Genomic DNA, 6,450 nt, shown 5'->3' with positions numbered 1-6,450 from the left:
GCATTTGCGCTTTACTTTTCTGGTTTGATGAAGTTCATCCAGCCTATCAAAAAGATGCTATTTTACCAAAATTAACCACTGTAGCTATTTCTGGGATTAATGGGGGTGACTGCAGCTCAAGAGGTAGAACAAGTCATCTAATCAGAGGGTTAGTGGTTCAATCCTTGGTTACGCCAGTCTGCATGCCAAAGATACTAATTCCAAGTTGCTCTCCGATGCATCCATCGCAGTGTGATTGTTAGATACTAAGCACTTAAAGAAAAAGAGCATAGAAAAACGTGCTAGTGTGAAAGCACTTTACGCACTGTGCAAAGTACTCAGTTGAAGTAAAAAAGCGCTGTATAAGAACCAGTCCATTTATCAAATGCATGTTACAAGCATCTGCATCTATTTTTAAGATTGCCCTTTGAATATTTTCCTGTAATATTCCCATTTTAATAATGTGATTTCACCTCAGATTTACACAGAGAAGAGCTCAGTTTCAAACTAATGTAGTTTTCATGTCCAAGATCGTTATTGTTGAGGAGACCAGCATTTTGCAGTAGAAGAGTACAAAGTGTCCAAATACAGGCAGCCACTAGACACTGGGAGCACTGCGCATTTGTCCCCAGGGTCAGACTGTGAGGCGGAGTCTAATGTAACAAAATCTTTGAGATCTGGCAAATTTTGAAATCAGGTGTTGCTTTTGAACTTTGTAATCACATTTTATCTGTTTTTTGCAAACACAAATTCCACAGAGCACCTTTAACCTCCTCAGACCCGAACTCTTTCATGGCATGCATTTTTTATTTTTCTTTGCTGTTTGGGCTGATTGGGACCTGATGAATGTAAAAACAAAGAATTAAGTGATTTTTTTTTTTTTTTTTACCTGATTTTTGTTTCTGAGAAAAATGAGATTTGCTTTAAATTCCGATAGAACAGTGGCAGTATAATGTCCTCGTAAGTGGATATCAAGGATTCAAGGATTCAAGGAGCTTTATTGTCATTTGCATCACATGTTAACATGAGATGGAACGCAGTTATGTACACACATTGTCCCGGAGTTATAAAAAAACAAAATAATGAAGAAACACTTTTTATTTTTTATTTATTTTTTTGTATAAAGTAATAAATAAATAGTTGGGTTTAGTTTTGTGGAGTATGGGTATAGAGTGTAGGTATAAATGTAGGTGTAAATAAATACTTTAGCAGCAAAGGGCATGTTGACCAGCATTGATAAAGTGACAGTGTCAGTAAGTGTCAGTAGTGATTAAGGTGCTACAATAGCAGTTCTTCTCCATTTATGTATTCAGAAAGTCTCACAGCTTCAGGAATGAAGCTGTTTCTCAGTCCGGTGGTTTGCCATTTGATGATCAGGCCGTTGTAGAGCAAAATTTAGTATTTTGGTCTAGACAACCCTAAAATGTGATGTTCATATATGTGGACGCTAGGTCCTAGGAGGTTAAAAATAGCAGTAGTTAGAGGAGCTCTATGTAACACATTTCAATTTTTATAATAAGGTTCATATTCAAGGTGTAGCAAAGTTACAACTGCCTAGCATGTTGGCTATTTCTGTGGACAACAAATGGTACTCATACATCTTTGCTTTTGGCATTATATGGTTACACACTGGCCAAAATCAACGATTCTTGAGTTTATACCGTTTTAATTGACTTAATTTCAGTTCAGACATTTTAAATATAGAACCTATTCACAACAGCAGTCACCTCAAAATGCTTAACATTGTAAGGTACTATGATATTAGAGAGAAAAACCCGAACAACCAGATAAGCTGCACTTAATGACAATGGGAAGGAAGAACCCCCTTTAAGCTGCAACTTGTAATTGCTAGTTTGTAAGGGAACACTGTTGGAACACTTTATTTTATTTATTTATTTTTTAGGTCTTGTCTATCCTGTTACCTATTTAATATTACCTTATTGTTAGGGCTGTTTTTTGTTGTGCATCTGCACTTTATTGTTGTCAATGTCTATGCATGGGACAGTGTGAAACGTAATTTCAATTCCTTTGTATGGCAAGTACATTTGAAGAAATTGACAAATAAAGTTTTCTATTCTATTCTAAAAGACAAATTAATTGACAAAATGGACAACAAAGTTATGAGATCAGCTTTGATATTTTCAGTGAATAAGCTGACTCCAAACAATATTTCGATGTGCGTTAAAGCAGGTAATCATCCATGTAAAAAGGCATGCATCAGGCAAAAGAAACACCGCTTGAATGACTTGTCCCCAAGCTATATCATTCATTAGTTTGTTAGTGGACTCCACTTCTAAGCTACAGTTAGCTAGATTTTTCTGACACAGGAATTGCAAAGAGGCTTGGGACTTGAGCATGAGCAGCACATCCTTTGGATTTTCATGAAAAACACAAGACATCGTTCACGCTGAAACAGGTGTTAGAAAGAATCAGGAGAGTTGAGGAACAACTTGTATTTAAAGTTATGTCTGAAGCCATGCACAATAGCGATAGCATGTGAATATTTCATTGAGAACTGTATGAAGCACTCATTTATGATTTACAGGCATTACACATATCAAGTTTCCTTTGAGAAAACATTTGCAACACTGTGCTGCTTTTTCTCAGTTTAAATTTATCTGTATATCTTACAGGTTTTTCCCATAAATGCATATAAAAAAACCCTATTACATTAAGCATAACATAACCCAGTGAATTGCTTCGAGGCTATCTTCTTATTGAATTACAAACCTGCAATAGAAATCTGCAGCAGTTGTGTGCCAAGAACAATATACTGGGAGGGGTATATTTTAAGAGAGTGCAGTTTAAGGTTGAGTAAAAGTTTTAAAGCATTACCAGGCATTGTTTATTGCAACAGATATGCTTGCTGTAATGAAATGTTATGTTGATTTTAGGCATGAAGTGTTTTAAACAGGGGAGACATAGCAGTGAATTCCATCCATCAGACACAGACTCCACCACTTGCTAATAAGATCTGTTAAATGCCCATATTCCCGTTACAGTACATGAATATCTGCAGAGAACTGTATCTTTTGTGTGTTTTCTCTTCCTAAAACAACATTTGTCTACATATTTAAAATGCATTATTATAGTGGTTATTGGAATTATTCCCAAAACCAAGTTAGTAATTGAATTTTACACAGATTTCTGCAGTGAAAGCCTCTTTTCCTCCCTAAGACTGTGCTTGGAAAGGAAGTTAGGAAATATGGAAATTGACCTTGTAAACTCCTGAGAGACAGAGTACAGATTTCAAGCACTGCAGGGCAAGGCTCTGACAGTTTTCAGCTGCATGGGAATGTTAATATGTATTTCCAGGATTATTGAATTATGTGTATGACAAACATCTCAAGGAACATGCAGCATTAGCTTCGGGTTTATGAGGCTGGTCATCTCCACGCTCCAGTTACCCCTAATGATGGTAATTATGACATAGCTTAACTATAATACTGGATTGATTCTCAGGCTCCTGAATAACCCTTCATGCTGGCAGGCAGCAGCAACCCAAGCCCCTCCTTAGCTGCCCAACAAAGGCTACGTTGAGGCTGGTAAACACTTTGTGGTCCTTGAAGCGGGCTGGCAACCTGTGTGAGCGTTTTTGACCAAGGTTAATACTCTAGCCATATAAAGATGGGATTAAGGCCCAGGCTTACACAGTGACTAAGAAAATTGAAAGTTTTGAGGGAAATATGTGGCTAATTCCATTCTGTCATCAGTGGATATTAAAGACTTTTAGCTGCTGTGTCAAATTATTTGTAAATCACAATAGTGGCCCTGTTTTAAATCAGATTTAATTTCCAGGGGCAACTAGACCTGGAAGTATAAGGAGGGTATCATTTCATATCAGTTCCTCGGCAGACCTCGAGGTTTTAAAGGGAGTTACATCAATTTGTTGATAATAATATCCTTATTTTCTGCTACCTGACTTAGTTCATTTGCTGAAACATTGCGCTATGGTTTTCACCCATTTTCCGTGTCTTAAGGAAAATATGCAAGCTTTGCCAAGCAGCCATGGAAAAGAACAAAAACAAATTACAATGTGTCCAAAAATGAATCCAAACGTGTACCAGATTTTTTCCTGCTGCAATGTGGAACCTGGCTGTTAAGCACCTGTACCGGATTAATGGGCGACCTCTATCGCACAACACGGTTAAGCTTTTAGATTGAGTTACACATAGGGGTGGGACCCAGGCAGGCCAGGTGCTGGCTGGGGAAAAAACATCCCAGATCTCAACAGTCTTGTTCTGTTTTAGAGCTGCTGTGTGCTCCCCTTTCCCTGCTGTTCTACGTCTTGCTAGTACGCCATCACACTTGATATTTATCTGAAAGTAGAAGAGGAAGCTCTGTGAAGCACCAAGAAAGGGATGCTAGATTCTCAAGGCCAGTCCTAAACTCAACTGCACCTTTGCGAGCATTTACTAAATAAAATGCTGACTTTTACCGACACATTCATATTATCAGGCAGTGAGCAGTTATTTGACTCAGTTAGAATCAGTTATTCATTAAACAAAGAAGTAACTTGATTTTTTTTTTTTTTTTTTTTGTTACCCGGCAGCCAAGGTGCTTTAATGTGCTGCTTCATTCACTGTTTTTGTGCTTTAAACTTACAGGACCAAGAAGTGACCAAGGAGTTTGTCACGAAAAGTTGTGCTTTAAAATCCATCACAGACATTTTACTTTTAGAGAGAACATGAGACAGCTTAGTTCACCGGCTGACTGGAGACAGATTGTGGCTGGTTAGCATTCACTAAGCAACTGATGAATGAAATGTAGGATAAAGAGAGGTGGAGCCTTAAACTGAATCCACATCCTGCAATTAGTAGACGAGTGAATGTTACTGTCTTAAAACAGGGCTGGTTGACAGCAGCCTATACCTTTAGTATAGAGTCTTGAATAAAATAATAGATGTTCATTTGGTGAAGTTACATCTCTGTACTTCCTAATTCAAACTCAACATGTTACTGAAGTATGTGAGCTCGTTCTTTGTCTCAGATTACCTGACTGATGTGCACGTGAAAATGCAAATAACAGTGAATGGCCTTTAACTTGCCTGTACTTTGTAATTATAGTAATAAAATACTTGTGGTGTGTACTTGCATCAATTTTAAGAATAGTGCAGGTAATATTACAGAGAATTCAAAGCTAGCAGGTGGCTAATCCACACAAAGTATTTCCAGCAGGGAGCTGTGGCTCATGCTGCATCAGTTTACCTGATTCTCACAGAATTTTCTGTTGGTCATGTGTGAAGGTGCTTTCACAACTCAGAGCTGAGACTTTCACCCAGGATAGTGGGATTCTGCTGGTCTAATGGAACTATAACCTTACAATATAAAGCGCCAGTCGTTGTATTTGTGATATTAATAAAACTGAAGGGAACTGAACAATGGGGCAATCAATTTTCCATTTCAGGGCTGAGAGTTAGGCAGTTTTTTTAACTTGGCTGAGCAGCTATTGCCACTTTTATCTGGGCACCATTGATTTTGTTCATAATGAAAACTGTTTATTTATTATTATTATTTTAAAAATGACTAAATATTTTACTTTCCCCACGTTTTGCAGCTCAGGTCAGGTGCAGGTCCTAATTTCCAAAGCATAGTTGATATTAACCATTTCTTTTTGACTTTCCAATAAGCACAGATCTTAGGCCAGTAATCTGTGATACAATTGATTACAAGCAACCCTGGATGCTTTCAATGACTGGGCCGTTTACCAGAGCTACTGGATGCAGAAACACATGGTGAAATGCAGCTGCCTCAGAGCTGCTTCATGTCAACATGTCACCTCAGTCCTGTTTCATTTGGTCTCCATATCTCTGATAATCACTCGTCTGAAAATACTGCCTTTATGAATGAGAGTGTGTGATCAGTTTTTATTTTCCTGCTTTTTATGTTGTGGCTTAAAAATGTTGAGATTAGTTTAAAACAATCAGTGTATTAATTACAGACAGTCGACAAATCAAAAATAAAACCTGAACACTTGACCTTTGCACTTTGATGGACTGGTTCCTTTTAGTCTCTTTAGAAGGAAGGGGCACTGCAACTCAGGACAAAGTGATGAAACACTTTTATCCAGGTGGATAAAGGGAGGGCTGGGTGTTGCAAACTCTTATTAGAATAAAACTTATTTAAAACTGTGACCAGACTCCTTCACTGTGACTGCCATATTGTTCTGGGTTATGCTATATCTCCTGATGTCTGTTTAGATTTTTGGGGGAATTTATATCTTTGATGTTTTAATCTTCTGATTAGCCATGGCCACCTTATGACTGCTCACCCACCTACCCACCCTCCTAATGTGAGCCCACAATCACAGTCCCTTCCATGCATAGGGAATATGGGCTCACTGATTGTGTATAAAATGCTGTGAATCACAAACCATGGCCTTCGCAGAAATCAGATCTACCCCTAATTGAACACATATGAGAGATTCTGGACCAACATGCTAGAGAGAGCTCTAAGCATATTCATTTTCAGA

The sequence above is a fragment of the Pundamilia nyererei genome, unplaced genomic scaffold, assembly GCF_000239375.1.
Source record: "Pundamilia nyererei isolate P.nyererei 1_Seehausen unplaced genomic scaffold, PunNye1.0 scaffold00262, whole genome shotgun sequence".
NCBI classification, from domain to species: domain Eukaryota; kingdom Metazoa; phylum Chordata; class Actinopteri; order Cichliformes; family Cichlidae; genus Pundamilia; species Pundamilia nyererei.
This window is presented reverse-complemented; position numbering follows the sequence as displayed.